At 38.1% G+C, this 25,337-nt stretch overlaps 1 long non-coding RNA gene across 6 annotated transcripts in view; it reads right to left on the minus strand.

Annotated features, from left to right (window-relative positions):
* LOC119088743 overlaps positions 1-25,337 on the minus strand; it is a 56,354-nt gene that overhangs the window by 20,507 nt on the left and 10,510 nt on the right. For 5 of the 6 annotated variants that reach the window (XR_005092456.1, XR_005092458.1, XR_005092455.1 and 2 more), the window contains 2 exons: positions 25,038-25,240; positions 14,378-21,021 (listed from right to left, as the gene is read on the minus strand). This is a non-coding gene — a long non-coding RNA (uncharacterized LOC119088743). Of the gene's footprint in view, positions 1-14,377; positions 21,022-25,037; positions 25,241-25,337 lie in introns of those variants that run through there. The other variant, XR_005092460.1, reaches the window with a different exon arrangement.

The raw sequence follows: 25,337 nt of genomic DNA on the forward strand, positions 1-25,337 counted from the left end.
CAATTTTGAACTATCATAAAATTGCAAGTTGAGTCAAAAAGAAGACTCATATTTACACAGGAGGAGATACAACTAAAACTAACCATGTACAAGGGAAAAAAACTTCAAAAACAAAATAAATACATGGGTGTTACACACACTAGAATTCTGGAGAGCAACGGAGAATCAATTAGTAATATTTACCTCCAATGTAAAAAGATACATATAATGTTATTCTACTTATACAAAGCTAAAGATATGACAATATATGCATTAATAAAAAGTATCTGTGTACTTGTGTGAGGGTATGTGCATATATGTGTGGTTACATGAGCCTGTGCACACATGCAAAGTCAGAAGATGGTGATAATGTTCCAGCTCTATCACTGTCTGCCTGTGTTTTAGAGGAGATCATTCCCTGTACCTGAGGCTCATGTTTGTTTTGTTTTGTTTTGTTTTGGCTCAGTGAAAGTCAACAAGCCCCCCAAATCCTTCTGTCTCTGTGCCCATCAGAGTTGGCCTTACAAGTATTTACCAGATGCCCAGATTGCTTGTACATGAGCACTGGGTCCTGAACTCCAGTCTTCATTATTGCCAAGCAAGCACTCTGAACCACTGAGCCATCTCTCCAGACAAATGTATGGTTTGTTATAAACTTGATGTTAAACAGATGAAAATAAAAATAAAGAAATGACAAATGAGTTTGAAGGTTTTTTTTTCTGACTTAGTTGAGTGAGAATAGAAGAAAATGGATTTACATGGGAGATTGCAAAGATTGATAATGTTCAATTTAGCAGTTATATATATATGTATATATACAGTATATGTATACATATTGTGTATATATGTATATAAGTATCCCTGAAAATGTTTATTTTTATGTTGCCTATACTTTGAAAGTATTTCCTAAGATATCTTCAGTTGATGGCTTCTAGGGTAGGGTCAGTTTTTGTTAAGGATTAGGCCCCTGATGGGTTAACGATGTTTCAGTAGACGACCACATACCAAGGGGGGATATTAAACGGGTTAATTTTTTTAAACAACACAAAGTTGGAAGAGGATGAAGAAAGGTGAAGATGGATCTCCTAGAAGTAAAGGAAAGAAGTATTGGGTGAAGGTGATCAAGATCACTTTTTAAAATATAATTAATAAAAATTTTTAAAAAAAGACGAATTCACTAATCTTCATGTAGTCAGTACAATTGACTTTGAAAGTAATGTCAGCAGAGAAGTGGAAAATGGAGACTTATAGCTTTAATCTTTGTGTGTGCTGAACACTGAAAGTAGTTTGAGTAGAATCACAGATATAGGCCCCCTTCTGTGACTTCCACTGAATTCTATTCATTAGTGATGAGCTATAGTCTAAAATGTGCATAAAAATCTACAGAATTGCTAGAGCTTTACATTAATTCTGTAAGTATTGGTTGAGCCCCAATTGTATGCAAGATAATATGTGTGGTACTAACCTCTCTCCTTCAGAAGTTTTAAATATACCGCCAGATTCTCTCCCTCTCTCAAGAACATCAAATCTAGCTGTCTTCCCTGTGGCCTCCCAACCCACACTCTACCAAGCAGAAGCCCATATAGTGCCCAAGTTATGATGAACGTTTAACTTCACTTCTCTGATAGTTTATTTTCTTGCAAGTCTCTGGTTCTGTCGGGGCCTGACAGGCAATTCAGTGATTAGAGTTCACCAAGAAGACAAAAGGAAAGCTAGGAAGCAACTCCCTGAAAGAAAACTGTAGAAGCTGACCTGTTGCAGGCAACATCACCCCATGAAACTAAGGCTTAGTATTGCCCACTTTGTGTGAAAATAAACATCTGGACTTTTGACCTGTCACCTCCTGAGTTTTCAAGTGATGACAGTCTCCCTACATGATGGTTAATTTTTATTGTCAACCAGACACAATCATCATGTGTACCAATCTCTGGGCATGTCAGTAAAGGATTTTCTCTATTAGGTACATTGAGGTGAGAAGACCACCCCATGGTCTAGGGTCCTGGACTGAGGAAAAATAATAAAGCCAGGGAAGCACCAGGGCTCAGTGCACCCTGCTTTCTCACTGAGAAGCAATGAGAGCAGCTGACTGCCTCCATCTGCACCATGTCTTCCTGCCATGACACAAGGTATGGCTTAATCCACAGGGAACAAGAAGGAAGACGTAAGTAGCTGTTTGTCAGATATTTCATTCCAACAATAAAAAAGGAACGAACATATTCCATTTTCAAAAACACAAAACACCTGATGATTGACAAAATAGACTCCTTGGCCAACTGCACAGGTGCTTCCTTACTGAGTTCAGAACCTGACACCTTCCATACTCTGTGCTCCGCATCCATCCTTCCTGAGCACACCGTGTTCTGGCCAGGTCCACAACAGGCATGCACTGTGACTGAGGGTCAATCCCCATGACAACCCACTCAACCTCAGGGACTCACCATTACTGCACTCTAAAATCTCCCTCAACATATACAGGGCACTGTCAACCAGGACATACTATATCTGTCTCTTTTCTTTGTTCATATACATACAGGCTGTCCCTGACTTTCAGATTCTCAGCTTCTGAGCAGCCAACACTTTCATGCATTATACATCGACACTCCATAGTGCCTTTTGTATGCCAAATCCAGACTTTCATACATCAGCAGATCAACGAGCATTTTGCACTAATGTGTGGTGGCGCTGCCTGACAGCCAAGAGTTCTGTTTGGGCAGTCATGCCATCTTTGTCTGGAAGAGCAGACTTTATATAATTATTTGAATTTTTTTTTTTGCTCTTTGCCCTTATTATTTTGCCAAACTGAGTAGAAAATGAACATTGAAAATACTGATGATAATGGAAAAAAATCACAGGTCTCATGAGTTCCATACAGTGAAACAAAGAGGAATTCACTCAGTGTTCCTATTATGGCATATCTTTAACCCCAAGTATGGTCCTAGCAGATTTAAATCCAGTCAACTGTGGTTCATTGTAAAGGAAAAAATAAGATTAAGGACTCTGTATAAGATGTTGGAAAAATTGTCAAAGATCTGTGTAAATGGCAAGGTGTAATTAGAGATTATATCTTATATTTAAGCTTTCAAGAAAAAGAGAAAACTAGGTAACATAAAGTCTGCATTTTTTACTTTTCCATTATGAGTCCTTATATGCTTAAGGAAGGCATTTTATGTAAATCAGTGGACATTGGCTAAGCTCTTTCGCTTTTGTGGATCTGTCCCCTGCTCTCTCTTTTGATTATAAGCACTCTCACCATGGAGGACACTCAGCTATGTAGGCTTTCTCAGCCTCCACTGGACAGCCAGGAAGTAAAGTGGAGGATGAAGAACAATTTCTGCCTCCAAAACAGTCGGGGCAATCAAGGAAAAGCAAAGATTGCACATACTGAACAGAGCAAACAGACTAACCAGGCTTTGTGGAATAGGAAAAAGAGTTCAAACAAGTTCTATATGTCTAACTACATGTCATATGTCTGCACGGCATGTTGCTTATTCTTATAAAAACATGTGAGCAATTGACTAGATGAGGAAAATGAACTCAGAGGTGAACTAGTTTATTTGAGATGCCAAACACATGTGTGCACACATATTCTCTAGTTCTCTGTCTCTCTTGCTGTCTCTCTCTCTCTCTTGCACACACACACACAAACACACACACACACAGAGAGAGAAAGAGAGAGAGAGTTAAGCTATAAATTTAAACTGTGTATCTGAATTTAAAATACATCATGTTTGAAAAGTGTGATACCTTCAGTATGCTCAGTGTTCAGATACTGGGGAAGGGTGCTATCAAATAATCCACAGATTTCTGTTCTGCTGGCTCATCCTTCAAACCTGCCCTCTATGATTCAACTTTCTTTTCTAAAAGTCCTACTACGACTTCTCTTAAAAAGTTAATTTTACTAAGCAATACAAAGGAATATATTGATGCTCATCCATGAATAGCATCTTTTTAAATAGTAGATATTTTATAACACAGCTCACTTATAGCCATCATTTACTGAAATGAATTCTTTTATATTCTTAAGAATGAAATTACTACAGGACATGTAGACTGCTCACTCTGACTTCTGTTCACACTTCTGCCTGCTGTACCAGCCAGATGCCTATTACAGAAACTACTGGGATCCCTCCTGGATATCAGGTATCCCTTTTGTCTCCTGCTGTGGATGCTGCTGTTCATATCTCTTAGCTCCAAGAGCCTCAAATTCATAGTTCCATAGGGTCTGTTAATCAACCTCAGCAGAGGTGCCTAAGAGAACCCTGTAGCTGGAGTTTACAGTCCTGCCTGGCCCACGGTTAGGACAAATCTCTCTCACCCCCCAGTCCCGCAGCTGCTCAGACCCAACTGAGTAAACACACGGAGACTTATATTGCTTACAAACTGTATGGCCATGGCAGGCTTCTTGTTATCTAGTTCTTCTATCTTAAATTAACCCATTTCTATTCATCTATTATTTGCCACATGACTCGTGGCTCACCAGTATCTTACATGCTGGTACTCATGGCAGTGGCTGGTTACATCTCCTCACTCAGCCTTCCTGCTCCCAGAATTCTCTTCTCTGCTTGTCCCACTTATATTTCCTGCCTGGCTACTGGCCAATCAACATTTTATTTATGCAGAGTGATATTCACAGCAGAACCCTATTCTATCTGGGTAATCCAGAGTCAATAGATACCTAATGAAGGATATAGAAGCCCAGCCTCCTCAAGGTGTGGCCAACTTTATGATGCTATGTACAACCTGTGAGATCCTGGTGAGTCTGGGCAGTTGAAGCCATCCTTGCTGAGATTTTTCTCTTTTATGTCCCTTCCAACTCTCATATAGACTTCTCTTGAACACAAAATGTCGAGATCCACTTTGTGATATTACTGCTGAAGAGAACAGGCTGGGGAATTTGTAACAAATATTAATCTACTTTCTCATAGTTCATAACACTGGGAGTTCCAAGACCAATGCACTAACAGTGCTGTTTCCACCATGGGAGAGAAGTAAGCAGGGACTATGCTCACTCTTCCATAACGACATTAATTCTACCATTGGGGGCAGCAATCTCACACTTCCATTACCTCTGAAAGATGCCATGCCTCAGTACTGGTACACTGCCATCTCAAGGGCAGCCAAGGTTGGGAAGAGACAAACATTTAAACCACAGCACTGTCTTTTCTGGTGGCAGGTGTTGTTTTAGTTAAGAGAGCCCCACTGCTCAAGAACCTGGGACAACTAAATGCCTTAGGGCAGAGGAGATGCTTAGTGGATAAAAGTGTTTGCTTTGCAAATAGGATAACCTGAGTTCAAACCCTCAAAACCCACATGAAAAGGTGGGAATGTTCATGTGTACTTGTGACCCCAGTCCTGGTGGTACAGAGGTGGACAAGAGGGTTGCTGGGTTCTGCTGGTGACAGCCCATCTCCAGGTTCTATGTGAGACCTGATTTCAAGGGAACACCTAGAGAATGATAGAGTAGGAGACAGGGCAGCCTCCTCTGGTCTCTGTAAATGCACTTGTACACATATGCACATATGCCCCCAACACACAAAACCAACAAGAGGACATATAGTACTTACTGTCTTGATTTTTTTTCTAGAATCAATGCTCATAACCCAGTATATTTATATGATGCCAAGAGTCTACATATTGAAGTATTCTCCCCCCGCCACCAAAAAAAATTGCTACTTCTTTTCAGTATCCAACCAGAGCTAAAAATGAGTGTTGAATATAGGTTTACAAGTTCACAAATTTTACCTATGTACCATTACTTCCTGGCCATCCTTCCAGGATATACTCTACTCCTTGTACCCTTGTCAGATGAGCAATGGTAATCTCTTAGCGTCCTAAACTTTTATAAATCCTTCTGTTACATGACCAGTAAAGAAATGTTATGATACTTTGTAAGTTATATATGATTTATAATCTTATATTTGCTTTTTCTCTCCAATTAGATTAAGTTTTCCTAGAACAGACACAATAATATTCTTCTTAAATACTAATACATTTGCTAGAGTAGAACTTCCACAGCATTTTACGATAAGCAAATAGTATGCATTTATTTAACATGTACATAATGTGTACTAGCCATGCACTGAAACATTCCATCTAGTGTAGTAGCTGTGTTATATTAAAGGACACAAAAGAAAAGTAAAAATTAAGTACATAATAATAATTAACTTATGTAGTAATGACACATGAGTATTTGTGAAATTATTAAGTGTAGTTAATTATTAAATGTAGTTAAAAGGGAGGTTTATTTAGTGGCGTATCTTACAAATGAAGGGATAGGTAGGTTGCACAGTCTAGGAAAGGTGTGGTGCAGTCCGGCCGTGTTCTCTGGAGAACTCTGCTCAGTCTACCTCCAGCGTCCAGGGTCCAGGAACCAAGAGAGATGGTACATCCAGATCTCGGGTCTTCAGGGTCCTCTCTTGGCCCCGCCTTGTAGGTGTGAGAGTTACCAAAGCCTCAATGGGGATTGGAACTTCCAGATCAAGGTTGGAATTTCTACCCACTACACAGGAGGACTGGTAGAAAATGAATGCTATGAAAGAGAAGTGATATCCTTCAGTTAGAGGAGCTAGAAAAGGTTGCCTGCAGGGTTGATAAAGAGAGCAAAGATTATAGGAAGGAAGAACTGTGCATTAGGAAGATGTGATCACAGGTGTCCACTTATCACATTCAGGATCACAAAGAAAAATGTTCAATAAACAGAAAGAATATAACAAGCTTTGTCAGGTTTATTCCCAGAGAAAATTATATACAGGCCAGGAAGAGTTACCAAGGGTCTGAGGACTCTGCCACATCTGTGACACTATCCCCAGAATGTGTAAGACACAGTGCAAAATGGAAATGTGGTACCCATTGACTAAAAACAAGGACAAGAATGCAGTCAGAAATAGTAAGAATTTCCACTTGATGTGACAGTACGTGCTTGTAATCCAGTTGATTGGGAGGCTGGTATTGGAGGGTGACCAGACTGTGCTTCACAGAAAGATCAAGTCTCAAAAACAGAAAACAAAAGAATTAAGAAATAACCATTACAGACTATTGCTATTGCCCTTCATGGCCCCCAAGAGATGGGAGGTGAGTCCCTACTACTAAAAATACCATGTCCTTTAGACACAGGGCCCAGAGACACCTGAACAGGAGCTCACCTGAAAGCCTCTTCCCTGAGAACTAGATTTCATGATACTGGAAAGCACCATGAAAACTTCCAAAGGATGGAAGCAACCAGCAGTTTGCACAGCTATAATTCCTATGAACCACATCAGTGACCATCATGGCATTATAACCCTAAGGGCACAATACTGGCACACACACACCTTAATGGTAATCAACAGTTCCCTCAATGGACTGAAGATCCGACCAACAAGAGGAAAATCATGTCTGGTTCTGGAAACCCAGCCAACTGCCTAGAGCTAGTGAAGTCGTGGATGGAGCTTGGAGGCGAACTTACAACAATTTTACTAAACCAGCATCATCCTGGACTACATTAAGATTGCCATTATACCCACATATAAGCATTGTCTCAACCCTCATCAAAGGAAACCTTCTCTTCGCAACAGACAGAACCATTACAGAAAATCACAATCTATCAAAATGCAGATTTGAGGAGCCCAGTCCCAAGGGGTACACCTACAAAACATCTCTTCTTGCACCTAAGGCTCAGGGAGCATTGTGGAAGAAGTGGAGAGACTGTAAGAACCAGAGGAACAGGGAGTTTTCTGTGGGACTGTGTCTTCTAGGAATGTTAGAACTATACCTATAAAGTCTGATCAACATGGTTGCCTCAATATGAATTAAACAATAGACATGTCAAAGAGAATGTAGCAAAGACTGCAAGACTGTATCCATGCACCAACAAGTATAGGCACCTTGCTGATAGAGGAAGAAATATTCTTACCCAGGGAAGAGCACATAAATTGTTTATCCAATACCAAATGAAAACACAGAAACATACAGACTGAGCAGATTATATTTAGGAATATGTATGTGTGCAAACACACACTCATGTAACAGCAATTAATGAAAGAGAGGCCATGGATTTAAAGAGAGCAAGGTGGTGTATATGGGAGGGCTTGGAGGGAGGAAAGGTAAGGAGGAAATGTTGTAGTCATATTATAATCTCAAAAAAAAAATAAAGCAATCTGTATTCACACTGTAGACACTTGTAGGCTACAGTATAAAATGTTCTCAGCTGTCATCTCATCTAATGGAAAATGAAAGAACCTTAGGTTTTATCATCTTATTGTTTGCAATTATAAGCCAAACCTATAGACAAGACAAAATCAAGCAAAATAAATTGATATTTTAGTGACTGTTGGAAACAATACATGTTTTCAGTGTGGTTTTGTTCATTTGGATTTGAAAGTATTCCTCATGACAACGTATTTCATTTTAAAAGAAAACATAACAAGAAACAAAAAAGCTATGACGCTTTCTTCCATTCTCATCTCAGGCTACCAAAGAAGTGTTTTTCATTTGCTATTCAATACTTCCCTTCCTAATCTAACAGCACTTGTGAGCCCCAATTTACTCCATCCCACGACACAACCTAGTGAATATGTCTAACCCCACACTCTCCCTTCTCTATGGTCCCCTGAAAGACTCAGAAGAGGAAAATTCCACTACCTGAGATTACTGTTAATAGTATCATTGGGCCGGGCGGTGTGGCGCACACCTTTAATCCCAGCACTCGGGAGGCAGAGCCAGGTGGATCTCTGTGAGTTCGAGGCCAGCCTGGGCTACCAAGTGAGTTCCAGGAAAGGCGCAAAGCTACACAGAGAAAGCCTGTCTCGGGAAAAAAAAAATAGTATCATTGGTAAAGAAAAAAGCTCAGTTGTACTGATAGTAATGTTACTACTCAAACACAAAATACTTTAAATATTATTAAGTGGTAAGAAACCTACCTAAAGTGATCATTCTGACTTGCAAGAAACATTGTAATTTCCTAGACATAAAGATATTTAAAAAGTGCTGATGAACCCCTTCCTGTTCATTAATTTTTTCCTTTCGACTCTATTTCTAGTTAAATTCAAAGATTACTCTTTGAGCCAGAATTGTTTCATTTACCATTTAACAAGTACCCCCAGTGTGCCAGGCACACACCTGACTATATTAACTCCAAAATTAAATTGCAAACCATATTATTCTACAACTCGGCATTTTGTAGAGTGCAGTCTTTTGATCATAACAGCTCCATGTCTGTGAAATAAGACATGTGTAGCTTAACACTGCAAAGCTGAAGACAGAAAGATGATTCTGCATATACTGATGAAGGCACCAAAGCCCAGAGCTGGTAGGCTGACTGCTGGAGCTGCTCCGGGGAGACAGCTTCCAACTCAAGGTTGTCTAGCTGTACTAATGGGTTTTCCAGGAGCAATCTTCTATTTCTTCCTGTTCTTCAGTGGAACAGCAAGCCTCTTATTTCTCCACATTTGTGAGTGAGGAAGTACTGGCTAATTACAAGTTCTAAATATTCTTTTGTTAACCCTCTGCATTTTGTAGTTCATCAACTTTAGAAAGTCACACATCAGGGCTATTTGTCTACAAGGGATTTTGAGCATAACGTTAGTAAACCAGGAATATTAGCACAATGTTGACTAGGAATATGACTGCAAGCATGTCACTGAAGCGTTCCAAGCCAAGCACCCAGTTTCTCTGTGATTTAATACATTGAGTACCTTATTTATGAGGCTTACAGATCCTAAAAGCTGTAGCTCCTGTATGCATGTGTTTAAAAGGGTCTGAAGATCAAGCCAGTGATTTTCTGAATACATCAAAAGTTTCACAGCAATCCCAAGCATCTGCTGATTAACCCAGTAGGATATTAATTATGAACACATCTGCCATTCTTACTTTTTGTTCTTTTGCTTTAAATAGGAATGGAGTAATTCAAATCTGTGTGTGTGATTAGGTGTAGCTAGTGGTGCGTGATGAGTTAGATTTAGATACGTTTATGAAACATCAGAAAAAATGAAAGTGTTTACTAAGAAATAACTGCACTAGGTATTGGACAAAGTAAAGGAATGATTTTTTAAGAATAAATTAAAAATAAATTTAGCAAAAAGCGTAACCTTAAATGAAGTGGCATATGGAGAAGATAGATGTGGGAGAATAGACGGCTTCATTGTTTCTTGAGAACAAAAGTATTTATAGTTCCTGATGACTCAACACTGCGCTCTACAATATTTGGGGTATTACTCATAATTACAAAAACGGCATGGGATAGAATAACATTAGCACAAAGGACGAGAGGAAAACATTGGCATTCTTCTTGTTACAAACTTAGGAATAAGAAGGAAAACCTCTTTAATTTTGTCTTTCTTCACAAAAGTAAGGACGTAGGTATAAACAGGTGGTAATGTATATTTCTCAAATCTAAAATTGTCAAAATAGGTGAACTGGAAACAAGGCTAGGGAACAAAAACCCTACTACCTTCCCATTCATTCCCGTTAAATGTGATTGTTTTTTAGGAAGACTTGTACTTGGGGACACAGAAATCACAAAAAGTACCCTTTAACTACCCCTTCCATTTTTCAGACAAGATTAGAATTTGAAGGAAACCGGTGAATAAAATAAATATTGACAGTGGCTAAGAAGCAAGCAAACCAAAAATGCTATTTACAAATGAGGCTAAGTGACTTTTACATAGGACTGAGTTGGGTAAACAGTTCATCTTCTACACTTTTCTCTGGTCCTTTCCAGGAGCAATACTCTAAAATGTGATGCTAAGTTTCCACAAGGATATTAAAAACCCTAAAAGACAATTACTGATTGATTATAAGTTGATCTAAACCAACCACTTCTGGAATACAGAGAACAGGCATGCCCACAGCTCCTACACCAGGCGCAGCGCTGTAGTATCCCTTCCCGTGGAAATGATGGCCTTTCTGTTCATGACTTTCTGCCTTTGATCACAGCTGCCCATGCGAGGTAAGTTCTGTTTCCAGCTCTTCACCACCTAGCTTCTCATCCCAAGCCCTTTGACTTCTCACACTTACTCTGAAAGTTAAGTTCGTATTGGCATACTGGAGAAATAACATTTATGGACTAAAACACTGGGGGAAATTGAATCTTAAATCTTGTTAGATACCTGCCATGAGTTGGAAGTGCTTCAATGGTATATATCACATATTCACACCCAAACAACTGAAATACAGGAGTGTGTGTGTGTGTGTGTGTGTGTGTGTGTGTGTGTGTGTATCAATATTCAGAATATCTGGTTTCCTGCCAGATGTTTAGCTACCACTGGATAATGGCTTTATTTCTTAAAGTTTAAATCCTGGTTGTTCTAAGTAAAACTGAAGGTGGCAATGGCCTATTTTGATCCTTCCAAAAACTCTTGAAAAATTCTGTAGTGATAAAAGCTTCAGGACTGTGTACTGAGGGATAAAGTTCTCAATCTTCACCTCCTTATCATTAGGAGCAACACAATATTGTGTTGGACTGGGTTCCCTATTGCACTGTGAGCTGCTCAGTAGCATCCCCATCTCTACCTAACAGATACCAGTAGCATTAGTATCCACCATACCTACCTCTTTTTCATAATTACTAAAAGTAAAAAAATAATAATCATAATAGTAACAATAATGTATCCAAACCTAGACATCTCCCCACACGGCGTTAAAATCAAACATGTAGATGACTCCTGTATTTCTGCTAACATCTCTACTACTTCTCCCAAAATCCATATCATAAGTGGCCAGCTTCTAATATATATTATGAGTTGATAGAGTTATTTATTGCAGAAATGAAATTAGGATATACTCTTACCTGTTAAGTTTAATAGCCTCAAGATAACAGTTGAGAGAGAAATGAGTAAAATTGAAAGAGAAAATGAGATGGAGAACAAGGACACTCAGACTATTAGTGGGTAGTGACTGACCAAAAATGATTTTAATTTTGGGTGGGCTGTGAAATTTACTGGAAGTATATAGATTGGAAAACTATTAAGTTTATAAAGTTACTGCATTGCCAAAAAAAGAATGACTGGTTGAAAAAAATAATTCATGTCTGCTCCATACTTAAAACAACTCTGGCTACCAGCCTGTTGTAGCAGGAAGTGAGTTGAGACAAGGTGCTCCAGTTAAAGTAGGCACATTCCTTTACATCCACTCCACATAGGATCACTAAGAACAATGGGTAGAGGAATCGAGCAGAATCATGACCTAATTAAGGAAGTTCCCACCCTGCCCCTGCCCCTGACCACCCTTCATCCCTTGCTATGAACCAAGGACTGTGGGCTATTTCCAGGCCTTTCCCTTTCTAATTAAAGTGCCCCATTGTTTGTCTGGGGTGAAGGGCAGATAAAATTTGTCTTTCAAGTTCATAGGATGCTGGAATGAACAGAGACACACTTGGAACTGATTCAGAGGCTTTCTTGAGCCCAGGATTTCTGGATTTACGTGCCTCTATTGGATGGGTTGAACAATTCAGTGACTGAACAAAATTTAGACTTTCCCGCCTAGCTAAGGATCTAGTTTGTTTTTATGGGTAACAGAAAAGAAGTCAAGGGTCATTTTGTCAATGGATAGTGAGACTGTCACACAAACACTCAAATATCCACATGGACACCTATACTTCCCAACCTGTATTACAGTTAGATTCGTGCTTTGTGACAAGTTCTGAACTTTCAAGGCTATGAGAAGAGGTACATGATTCACTTCTAAACTAAGATGGTCTAAAGTAGAGACACCTACTTTAAGCTCTTTTCGAATTTTTTGGTTTCTTTGGAAATCAAGGCACAGAAGACAATAACCCAGGATCTTTCTTGAACTAAGTACTATGGTTAAAAGTCATATTTGCTACTGTAGCATGGACTAATCTCTCTGTCCCAATTCAGCTGTCTAAGATTTCCACTATCATTACTATCAATTATTGAGATGGATATGTCACTGCTATTGGAATTAGCTACCATCAGATGGCTGCTGGTGTATAGGTGTATTTAGGGTTTTATATAGAAATCACTAGTTTGTGTCTTACACAGACATGGAGAACATGACTCTGGAATGATTAGGAGCCTACAACCTACATTTCTGCCTGAGAAATGTGCTACCCACAGTGTTATCCTTGATATTATATCCTTTGGCAACTGAAAGATGTCTTTGCTTTTCTGCACAGTATTTTAAAACCACAAGCTTCTTCCACTTTTAACCATGCAGGTGTATTTCCTGCAACCAATCAAAACTATCCTCTCCTCACACAAGAGTTCCACTAGCCCTGCTCTTCTGCACTGTGACCTCCATGTCGGACTCTGCTGGGGGTTTTGGTATTTTTGCTCTTAGGTGGTGTACTGGCTAGTTTTATGTCAATTTGACACAAGCAAGAGTTGTCAGAGAAGAGCTTCAGTTGAGAAAATGTCTCCATAAGATCTGGCTGTAGGCAAGCCTGTGGGGCATTTTTTTTAAAATTTGTGATTGATAGGGAAGGACCCAGCCCATTGTGTGTGGAGGCCCCCATTGGGCTAGTGGTCCTGGGTTCTGTAAGGAAACAAGCTAAACAAGCCACGTAGAGCAAGCGAGTAAGCAAGACTCTTCCATGACTTCTGCATCAGTTCCTGCCTTCAAGATGCTGCCCTGTCCCACCCTGACTTCATTCAATGATGAACAGTGATGTGGAAGTGGAAGTAAATAAGCCCATTTCTCCCCAAGTGGATTTTGGTCATGATGTTTCATCATAGTAATAGTAAACATAACTAGGATATGTGAACAATAAAGTTTCTTGTCCGATTAAATTTACACTTTCCAAAGTTTCCAAAGCCCCGTCCTTATACATGCAATCATCAACAACAAACATTCAGTCAAGTTTTATACTGCTACAAAAAAAAAGTATTCAAAAATAACAAAGACAGAAACACTGTTGTAGCTAGAGTTTTCCTGCCTTGCCCACAGTCAGGACAAATCTTTGTCTCCCACCAGTCCCACAACCGCTTAGACCCAACCAAGTAAACACAGAGACTTATATTGCTTACAAACTGTATGGCCGTGGCAGGCTTCTTGCTAACTGTTTTTATAGCTTAAATTAATCCATTTCCATAAATCTGTACCTTGCCACGTGGCTTGTGGCTTACCGGAGTATTTACATGGTGCTTGTCATGGCGGTGGCTGGCAGTGTCTTTCTGCCTTCCTGTTCTTTCTTTTCTCCTCTCTGTTAGTCCTGCCTATACTTCCTGCTTAGCCACTGGCCAATCAGTGTTTTATTTATTGACCAATCAGAGCAACAGATTTGACATACAGACCACCCCACAGCACACTGCAAGCATACTTAAGTATAATTTAGTTGTATCACTTTTGCTGGAGATGCATGCATTCTCCATATGCATTTTAATTTTTCTGTCAGTTTCTATTAATTTTTTTCTCATACTTGATTTCCAGCTTCTTTCAGGGCAGCTTCATCTGGTTTCTGCTTTGTACTTTCAACGTCAACATATTGAACACCCATATCCACCTAGCAATGTGCTCTCGATCCTAATATTTCTATTGATGTGTGCCATTCATCATTTTCCCACTCATTCATGTACAGAGCTAAAAGTTATCTCTCCATACCCACCCTCCCCCCATTCTATAAGCTGTGATATTCGAAGTGCAATGGAGTCAATGATACCAGCCTCTCAGATCTAAGACTTTGTCTCCATTTGGGTTGCCTCCATTATCACCAGAATCCAATTATTGAGACCTTTACAAGTCTTCTGAAATGACCTCCCTACACATAGTATTTTCTTACTCAATGCATTCTTTATACCTCTACAAAATACTATTATTTTAAAATCAATATGCCATTTTCACTTAAAATGTGTCCATTTTCTCCTATTGCCTATAGCTCTGAATTTTCACTTTGTTTCCTAAGATCTTCTTCACTGTAAAGTCATCCTGCCTCTTCTATTTTACATTCCCTTTCTTCCTGTCTTTAGCATACTCATTGGGTGACATGGTGGCTCACCAATTCCTGGCTCTTTGAAACCAGCATTTTTGCTTATATCTTTGGCTAAATATTGTCACAGCTTCTCACAGACAGTGTTCCTCACCTTTCAAAACCCATGTCAGTGATTAGTTGTTCATCAAAATTTTTTATGATCTCATTAGTTAGAATTATTTTTGATATGCATTAATTAAAAATCAGCTTTATTATACTGTTGATTATCTACATTACTACTAATTTATAGGTTATTGGGTAGAAAAGGCTAAAATAAAATAAAAGTTAAATCCATGAAATGAACTGTTATACAGGAAAGGCCTAATCAGTCTGTTATATAATGTACCATTGGGCTTTCCAGCTTTTGTCCATTCTATTTTATTCTCCTCACCTTCACCATAAGTGGCCTCTTCTTTTTAGGAGCACCATAATCTATATGACTTTACAGACTTAATACACCTACTGATCATGCTGTGGCATCATGCAATACCTCCGCTTAAGCAAGTTATACCTGGGAGTCCTGGCTACTTAGGGTCTGCACGTTGGTGAGCCAATGCTTCCCACTATCGATTGCTCAGTTCCTCTGCCATTACAGGACAGCACTGCATCAACTCTGTTCAGCTCAAGAAGGAGCATCACACAAAATGTATCTTCATGAATATTTTATTCAATTGATTCAAGCAAGATTCCAGAAAGACTCCAATGCTCATCTTGGTTTCTGCATATAGGACAACTTTTGTAAAGACAGTCGCATACTTTTTATATCGATAAAGATATAAAAATCAGTCCTTAAGATGAATCATGCATTCTGCGGATTTCTTTAGACAGAATAACACCTCCTTTTATTATCCAGAATCAGACCATGGAACACTGACTGCCCAAGAGTGTCAGTGACTTTCAGTTTAATTATGCCTTGACCTACATCCCAAATGCTCTTATGGAAAAGAACGACAGTGTTGCACCCATGAAAGCAGCTGGCATAGTCTAGGGATTTTGATATCCAATGCTTCTTCTCCTCAATGAATTATCTACCCAATAGTTCTAAAAATCAATTTAATACAATTAAAATATAAAATTTTATATGTATTTTATACACATTATAATAAAACACTTGGTTAAGTACAGTTCATGCTCTTAAATCCAATAGAAGTCCTATGAGATAAAGAAACTGCGAATCATAGTACCATCACATCTATTTCTCATGGAACTAACTGTCCTTTCTCCTCTGGTCTAAAGGGTTCCCTGGGACAAACCACTGCCACATGAAGAGGGACTACTGTGCCCTTTACAAAGTATCAACATCAATAACTTCAGTTCTCTGCAAAATCCAAAAGAAAATCTGTTTTCTTTGCATGTCCATACGTTATAAAACCAAACATCTCATTTTAAGAATGCCATAATATTCAGTTTCATCAGTTTTAACTCTTCTTCCCAAATAATTTAAGTTTCTGGATCTTGAGCCTTAAGCTAAAGGACTCTAAGAAGCCAGCTGCTCTCTGTGATCTGCGCTAGCTGAGGGATCAGTTTTCTCTTGTAGCTTCTGTCCCAACTCAATCACGAAATCAAAGAAAAGTTGTCATAGAGCAAGAGGCATTTTAAACCTCAGATTCTTCTCCTAGCTGAACCGTTCCATTTATACATCTTGGCAGTAGTCATTAGCAGTGAGAATCCTAAGGAGACAACAAAAGAAAATGTGCAAGTCTTTTTTTCAAGAGCTTCTGAAGTGTTGAAAAGTGTTTCTATTTAAAAGCTCCTGACAATGATTGGCAGGATCTGAGAAAACCTCACAAGATGAGCCCCACCCTATAAAAATTAGTACTGGGGTAACAGTGAAAGGCTAACACCTAACCCATTCTTACTGCAGTTGGGAGATTACAAGCTGATTGCTAGTTTGTGGCCCCCCTCAAAGGCCACAGATGAAAATGACAAAGCACAGGTCATGGCTGAGCACCCTGTGAAGGCTGCCTACTCTCCACAAATGGGAGAAGCATAATATACCACATTAACCTGACACAAGGTTAGCAAGGGGAAACATGTATTGATTGACGGAGTGATTACCAACAGACCCATTAGACCAGTGTCTTCCAACAAACCTTAACACTTAAAACCATTTTTAAAAAGTCAGAGAGATGTAATTTAAACTTTGAGGGACTTAGCAGAGGTGTATATATCGATCCAATTTTTGTGCAGACAGAAAATACAGAGAGAAATGGAAATTACAGCCAATTCAGAATAGACATAATGAAGCCCATTTACATTTGATGTAATAGATGTTTAGAATATTAATGATACACATAACAAAATCGGAGCTACTGACAATGAAATTAAAAATCACCATTGAATTTTCCTTGCTTTATACAAACATCCACTAAATTATAAATATAAATAACCATGAAAAAATAATAAAAAAATTTACCAGCCAAGTAATTGCACTTTAGGCCTTAGACAAATGAGGGTAAGCTTTTCTGAGTAAGTAATGCATAACTGTGATTCCCCTAAGGAACTATCTGCAAAGTTAATTCTGAGTAGCAAAAGTTGGTGGTCATTATCATCATAGCTTGGAGAAGGAAGCAAAAATGGGTCTTTGACATTTATCATCAAAGAAGCACATGAATGTGTGAATCATTTGTCTTTATCCATCTTTATGTAGTAATCAAGGAAGATGCCTTTCTGAGTCATTTGGTTTGTCAACCAGGCAAATGTACATTTAATCTAAATGAAGAAAGAAATTACTTGGAAAATAGAGAGTCCAAGAAGATGAAAAACTCACACATGCTCAAGCAGCTAGATTTCAAATGTTACGTTATAAAATACATGCCTAATCAGACAAAGAGAAAAAGAGCCATTCCTTCACAAGGGACAGTTATATTTAGGCACCAGGTTAGTGTTAAGATATATTACAAAGGTTCTAAAAAGCTTTGTAAAGAAATTGAGTGGTAGATTATAAATTGTACTTACTTAGAATTGGTTTTTCTATGTAAACAAAAATCCAACAAAAACTGATATGTGCTAAACACTGACATTATGTAAAGAAAAGGTCACAAGTTAAAAGCCCTGATAATTAAAACGTGTTCAGGAACAGGTTGAGCATCTTGGACTCAGGCACAGTGAGAATAATAAAAACTGACTTCTACTGTAGTTATGTAACTCCTGTATTTATTCTCTCACAACAGACGATATTTGTTTTTCTGTCTCATTTTTTTCCTTGCTAACCTGAGTCACAGGCCAGATTCTCCTCCTCTGTAACTCTACAGGGGTTCTTTGATTGGTGTCTTTTTGTAATTCTGTTCAGCATTTTAAATATGGCTTATTCTCTTGGGATTCAAGATACCTTCCCCTCACTGAGTCCCTTGGATCAAGAATAGTCTTATTAGCAGGAGAAATCTAGGTGTATTATTGATTTGGATTGATAGGAATTATATATCTATTTCATAAACACTATGAACTTCTTTGAGGGTGAACTGTATCATTTTACAGTTTAAGCTGTAATCCATGAGACACGTGGCAACTCTTCATCGGTTTAGGTGGGATGGATACAAGGCTTCAATGGTGCCACTTCAAAAACAACTTAACACAAATCAATTGCAATATTCTTTCCATTATAGTCCAAGATTTCTGAAAAGCAAAGCTGAATTTCTATACTGGCAAACAATAATAACTTTTTAATCTAAGAAATATAATTCTTGAAATAAAATATGTTGTGTGCAGGCATGTACATGCTTGTGTGTGTGTGTGTGTGTGTGTGTGTGTGTGTGTGTGTTGTTCTACACAATGTCCACAGAAGATGGAAGAGCCAGACAAGATTTATCTCTGAATAAACACTAATTAATGTCATAGATCTGTGTCACACCCCTCTCCATTGACTTATATGACCTTTCTTGGAGAGTTCTTGAATTTTAAAAAATACTGAATGCTTGAATTTTTATTTTCAATTTTTATTTTATTTATTTACATGTCTCTATGTGTATATACATCGGTGTATGTGCCCTTGTGTGTGCAGAGACAGGAAGAGGGTGTAAGACCTTGTGGAGATGAAATCTCCATTGTCTGTGGGATTCCTGGCTCACTACTTGGATGCTGGAATCCAAATTCTCATCCTTGTGTTTGTGCAAAAGTGGTTTTAATGGCTGTGCCACCTCCCCAGTCCAGAATTTTCCTTTTCAATTAAAAAATCACAAATGCATAAAATCAAGTGTGTTCTGATAGGTTTGTTGTGTTCAAGAGATAGCAACTTCTGTGCTCTCAACTATGGAACTGATAATGGTGTGTTAGAACTGGAAAGCAGTAATAGAAAATAATGGTACTAATTATCCTAAAATATTAATGCCTTTGATTACATGGGGCTGTTAATTTATTGGACATGGAGATGAAATCTAGAAAAAAAGCATAATGAGATCATGTATTCAGGCAAATACAATTTATTTCTAATATGTTCAATGTTATTATTTGCATGTCATATTTGTCTGATGGGCACACAGTCTTGAATTATAAGACAGTAATTCCTTTGTATTGTTTTATGTATTGGTATATTGCCTCCATGCATATCTGTGTATCATATGTGTGTCTGATGCCCCCAGAGAACATAAGAGAGGGTGTTGGATCCCCTTGAATTGGAATTACATGAATTTGTGGGACACAGTGTTGGTCCTGGGAATCAAACCCTGGTAAGATGGAAGAGGAGCTGAGACATCTCTCTGACCCCTGTAAGTCAATGGTTCATGATGTATGTTTCCTGAACCAGTGCCTACAGCATTCCTTGGGAGATTGTCACCAGTGCAAATTCTCAAGCCCCCAAAGAGGTCCAGAGAATTGGAATAGCTGCAAACCATTAGCATGAAAGTATCCTCCTGGTAACTCTAGTTCTTGGGTTTGAGAAATAGCATACCATGTTATCATTTTTAAGAGACAGAAAGTTGCATGGTGGCTAGGTCAATAGTCTATTTTGCATTTGAATAAACAATAAAAACATTATTTAATATTACACAGATTTGTAAATCACAAAAATCTTTCAACTGCATTCAGCTCGTGTGGTCTTTCAATATCACTATGAAATGGACAGGAACTTTCATTTTTAAGACTGAGTTTGCCAGATATAAACAAATTCATCAACTTCATAATCCCTCTTAATGGGAGAGCAGGGTTTGAATCCTATCTTCAGATAGTAAAATATACAAGTGGCAAATAAATAAAGGCAGAGACGACCAGGATTAATAGTGAGTCAGACTGCTTAATGTTTTTAATAAAATACTTCTTATTTATTTATTTACTTATTTATTATGAAGTTATCCATTGGAATCAAAACAATGTTGTCAATTTTTTAAATGTTAAATTATCACTCAATATGTTTAAAAGTCTTTGAGTGAGTTTACACTGTATACCCATAATATAAAAAGATATTAAATTTGAGCTATATCTCTACCCAAATTGGTAAACCAATTCTACTATATAGAAAAGATCCAGTTAATGAGGTTTCCCCAATAAATATAACAAACATTTATATTTGCTTCTATTTCAAAAAGCAGTTTGAGGACATAAATAGCTTCACGGAATTCAGTTTTGATAAACTCATGGAAAAGGATTAAATTTATGAGAATTAAATCATTTAAAATGCAATTATCTAATTAACAGTTTAAAGAGCATTATATGCAATTACACCTGCTAGCCTACAAATGACTGAGAGGAATAGTTGGAGCTTCAGCTGAGAGTCCCAGGATTCTCCCCACCTCCACTTATAATGAAGAAACATCAGCAGCCAACAAGTGTAGTCCTGATGGAGTCCATCAAACAGACACAGCCAACCCAATGAAGAAGGTAGTTGTTTGACTGGGAGAACTGTGTTCTTTATTTCTTCCAGAACTTCAGGTTTTTACCAGTCACTTTGTTCTGAAACAAATTTTATCATGACCCAACCTCTTTTAAGGGATTCTTTGTGATTTTAAAAGTAGAATTTGAGAATGTTAAAAAGCTGACACATTTTCAGTTCAGATTGACACTACTCAAGACATAGGCATAAATGATGTTTGTTCAAAAAATCATTTCACAGAAACTGTGAGAATTCTGATATCCATAGAAATATTAAAGAAAAACGTGGGGAAACATATTTCAGATGGTTGCAGATGTTCTTCAATCCAATAGCATCTCTAGAGGAAAAAAAAGATGTGTGTGATGTTTCCTTGAATGACATTGAAGGACAATTAAAGATTCTACCAAAGATCTCAGATGAGGACATGAGAATTTTCTCTATCTATTCTACATGTCCATCATTTCACTGGTGAACAACAACAATAAAACATCTATTGTCAGTTGTGTGGGAGTGGAGAACTTTGAAATAATCATTCTTTAAACTACTTTTAAAGATTAAATATGTTTCTTAAGTTTCTTAAGTCATGTTTCCTTAATACAGGGTTCCAGGAGATATACAAAGGTAAAATACACATGAATTTGAAATACGTCTCAGGAGATAAGAGTTTGTACTGCTCATGCAGAGGACCATAGTTCAGTTCCAAGACTCATGTCAAGTGACTCACAACTACTTATAAGTCCAGCTTCAGGGGTATTAGAAGCTTCTGGCCTCTGATGGACCCTGCACTAATATGCCCATATACATATACAGACATACATACATAAAATTAGAGTAAAATACATCTTAAAAATTGAATGTCTTTTCATAGGGTGTATTCACCATACCAAGGTAGAAAAAAATATATTAGTAGAAATTTATTGACAGGTTCAGACCTGATGGGATTTTTACAGGCAAAATAATTCTTTACTAAAAGTTTAGATAAATACGGAATTCTATCTTAAACACATGTAAAAAGACAGAATGGCAGTTATGCAGTCTAGCTACTTTTCATATTACATTACCTTGAACGATGTCCCAGTTGACAAAGTAAGAACATTCCAGCCCAACATAGAAGAATATTATATCACTAAAAAGTGTTTGAAGTTGATGAAGCAGGATTATAATATAAATCAGATTGATTTTTGTGTTGTTTTATTATTGCCTTAAAATTCTAAGCAGATCTAGATGCTGACTGCTTGGGCCAGAGCAGATTATTTCCTCTGTCCATCCCTCAAAACACTGCTGCAGAGTTCATGGGATATGTGATCCATTTAGAGGTCTATACCGGCTACTGTATAGGCAAAATTCTCAGTGGGAAGATAACAGCTCCATTTGGAGATAATCTTCAAGAAAAACTATGCAAGGGCTGGAGAGATAGCCCAGGAGGTAAGGGCACTTATAGCTCTTTCAGAAGACACCTGTTCAGATCTCACCACCCACATGGTGGCCAAATTCTTCAGTGACTCCTGTTCCAGAGGATCCAATGCCCTCTTCTGATCTTCAAAAACACCAGTTATGCACTCAGTATATGTACATACATGCAAGCAAAATGTTCATATGCATAAAATAAAATAAATCTTTTTTTGAAAAAAAAAAAAGATAATCCAAGTATGTGGCTACTTTTAACTCCCAATGATTAAAGGAGAGGACACAAATATGCTGCAGGCCACAGAATATGAAGTAGGAATTCAGCTGATTATAATAAAGGTATACCTGGAAGAAGCAAAGAGCCTTTCCAGAGAATAAAGCCAAGGCTTAAGGAGCCTTGGTGATACTGGCTTTTGAATATTAGCCATTTCCTATTATGAATTTCTTGTGTGTTGTTGTAGCTTTTTCATTTACAAAAGAGTGTGTTTGATCATTCATTGGACACAATTTTCCTATACAATTAAAGTATTTGGATATACATCTCCCAACTGTGCTTAAAGCAGTCACACAGCCAGATTCATAATTTCAGGCCTTTCTGTAATTATCGTCATTAGCAACATCCAGCCAGGACCTTCTCTGGAGAGTATCTTATCTGAAATATTTCCCAGACTTTCTAAGAACTGACTGCAGACAGATAAGCATACAGACTATCTGTTAGTAAAGGCCTGGAGGATGTGCTAATTAAGCTTGACCTTCCTTTCTTATTATCTCTAATTCTAGATCTCCCTTTAACAATTAACCCAGAACTAAAGGGCTTTTACTTACGAGGTACATCTAGCTGTGACGCAGGTGACCTAGCTACCAAGCTGGCTTGCTCCCACCTGACTAGAAAGCAACAGAGTCAGAGAATGTATGTGTATTTAAACTAGACTGGGGAGAGAGGAAGGGAAGATTAGAAGAGAGGGCTAGAAGAACAAGATGGAAGATGGAGAAGAGCTAGAAGGGAAGAACAAGATAGGGGAAAAATGAGATGGGAGAATTAAGATAGAACTCAGAGATAACAGCAGAAAATTGTAGAGAGAAATTGGGCAAGAAAGGAGTTAAGTTCAAGAGCAGAAAAGAAGCATGGAGAGAGAGAGAGAGAGAACTGACTCAGAAGAGTAAAGTGAATGGACTAAAGAGTTTCTTGTACATAGATTTACTCATGAACCCCTCAGATTAATTCTTGCTGCTGGTAACATCTCTTCTGGAATCCTGGGAGAAGACTATAGAGGGGCTGGACCCCAACAGTCTTTGTTACCAACCTACTAAAAGAAAGTGAGAAATTCATACTCTCAGTAATTGTCTCCAAAGTCTGTGTTTCACTCTGTTCTCAATAATTACATCTATGGCATAAACCCTGGTCAAACCAAATGGATTAGCCAGTGTCAGAGAACAAATTACAACTGTGGAAAGAAAAAAATCTGAAAGGAATTATGATGTTTTAACTGAAGGTGCCTATTTTAGCTCATGGATAAATGATGATGGATGGATGGATGGATGGATGGATGGATGGATGGATGGATGGATGGATGGATGGATAGATGGATGGGTGGGTGGACAGACAGGCGGGTGGGTGGATGGATGGACAGATGGGTGGGTGGGTGGATGGACAGACGGACAGATGGAGGGAGAGAGGCAGGGGGGGAGGGAGAGAGGGAGGGAGGGAGGGATGGATGATGGGTAGGTTGATGTAAGGTAGGTAAATGACTGATAGATGATAGATAGGTAAATTTCTGTGGACATGCTAAGATGTGTTTACTGAAGTAAACTAGAAATGATGATACTCTAGTAGCAGTAACCTCACCTACACTCAAGCCTGTTTATAAAATATGAGGTTGGACACCTCCAACTACGGACAAAGAAATAAATCACACCTGTATTCCCTCAAATGAGGACATCACACACACACACACACACACACACACACACACACACACACACTACAGGACTGAATGTGTCTCTAATTAGTTAAGACTAGGAGAAATTATATATCAAAATAAATAATGATAATGCCTTATAATTCACTAAAGTTAATTACTGTGAAAATTAACAAGGTCATTATAAAACAAATATGTAGTTATTTTAAGGAGAAAAATTTTACCACTATATAAGTATTAACTATAGAATAGAGAAAAATACAGAATTAAAATTCTACTATACTACAATAACTATTGTAATATGTGATTCTGGCATAAGACATCACTGGATACTAAAACCAGAGTATGACTATTTTATGAAATAGTATATTCTTAAAATCTAAAAGTATCTCACCACAGAGTCTCATTAATTATGAAGGGGGAAATATTAACATTATGGGTGAAAGCTGACAGACACCACCTTCACCAAGTAAGCAAGTCAGTTCACCAGTAATGGCATAAATAGGCATCATGTGCCTCCTGAGGACCCGCATCACATTTGTGGTAATTCCTGCTAAAAACGTATGGCCCAATTCTGAAGAAATATTAGATAAGCCAAAAATTGAGGGAAGTGCTACCAAAGTATTTATCCTGTATCTTTGAAAATGACAAAGTCATGAAAAAAAATAACAAATGAAAGCTATTCCAGAATAAAGGAGACAAAAGTCACACAGCAACCAGCTATGACAGCAATTCTGGACCAGAAGACAATATTGTGCTTCTAAGGACATTATTGGAAAAACTGAAAAAAATTGCATGTTTTGTTTTACTATTATTTACTATTTATTTTATTGCAATAATAAATTACTGTATTAATGCCAGTTTTCTGATTCAACTGGTCATACATAGGAACATTGCCGAGGAGATACAGAAGCAGGTAGATGTACATGGGCAATGCATTTGCCCCTACTTCTGGCAATTTACGAAAAGGAGTTAGAGGTGAGGGTGGTTACCATATAAGGAGTCCAGAGAAATGTTAGCTACTCACCATTTTTGCAAACTTTCTGTCATTTTGGAGTCATTTCAGAATAGGAAGTTAAAATAAAGCATATTCTTCTGATAGGATGGACACGTAAAATGTGCTACAGAAAGTGCAGCCAGGTTCCGGCTGTACTCTCCAGGGATGTGGGTACGATGGCCAGTTTGACAGGACGGGAAGAACGAGAGGCTTATCCTCTCTGTGGATTATCACTGTGATGTATAAAAAGAGCAAAATAAACACTGAATTCAGAAGGGAAAATTGCAAAGGCATGGTAAGAAAGCATCTTGTCATGTGACTGCACTTAAA

This window comes from Peromyscus leucopus, chromosome 11, assembly GCF_004664715.2.
Source record: "Peromyscus leucopus breed LL Stock chromosome 11, UCI_PerLeu_2.1, whole genome shotgun sequence".
Taxonomy (NCBI): Eukaryota; Metazoa; Chordata; class Mammalia; order Rodentia; family Cricetidae; genus Peromyscus; species Peromyscus leucopus.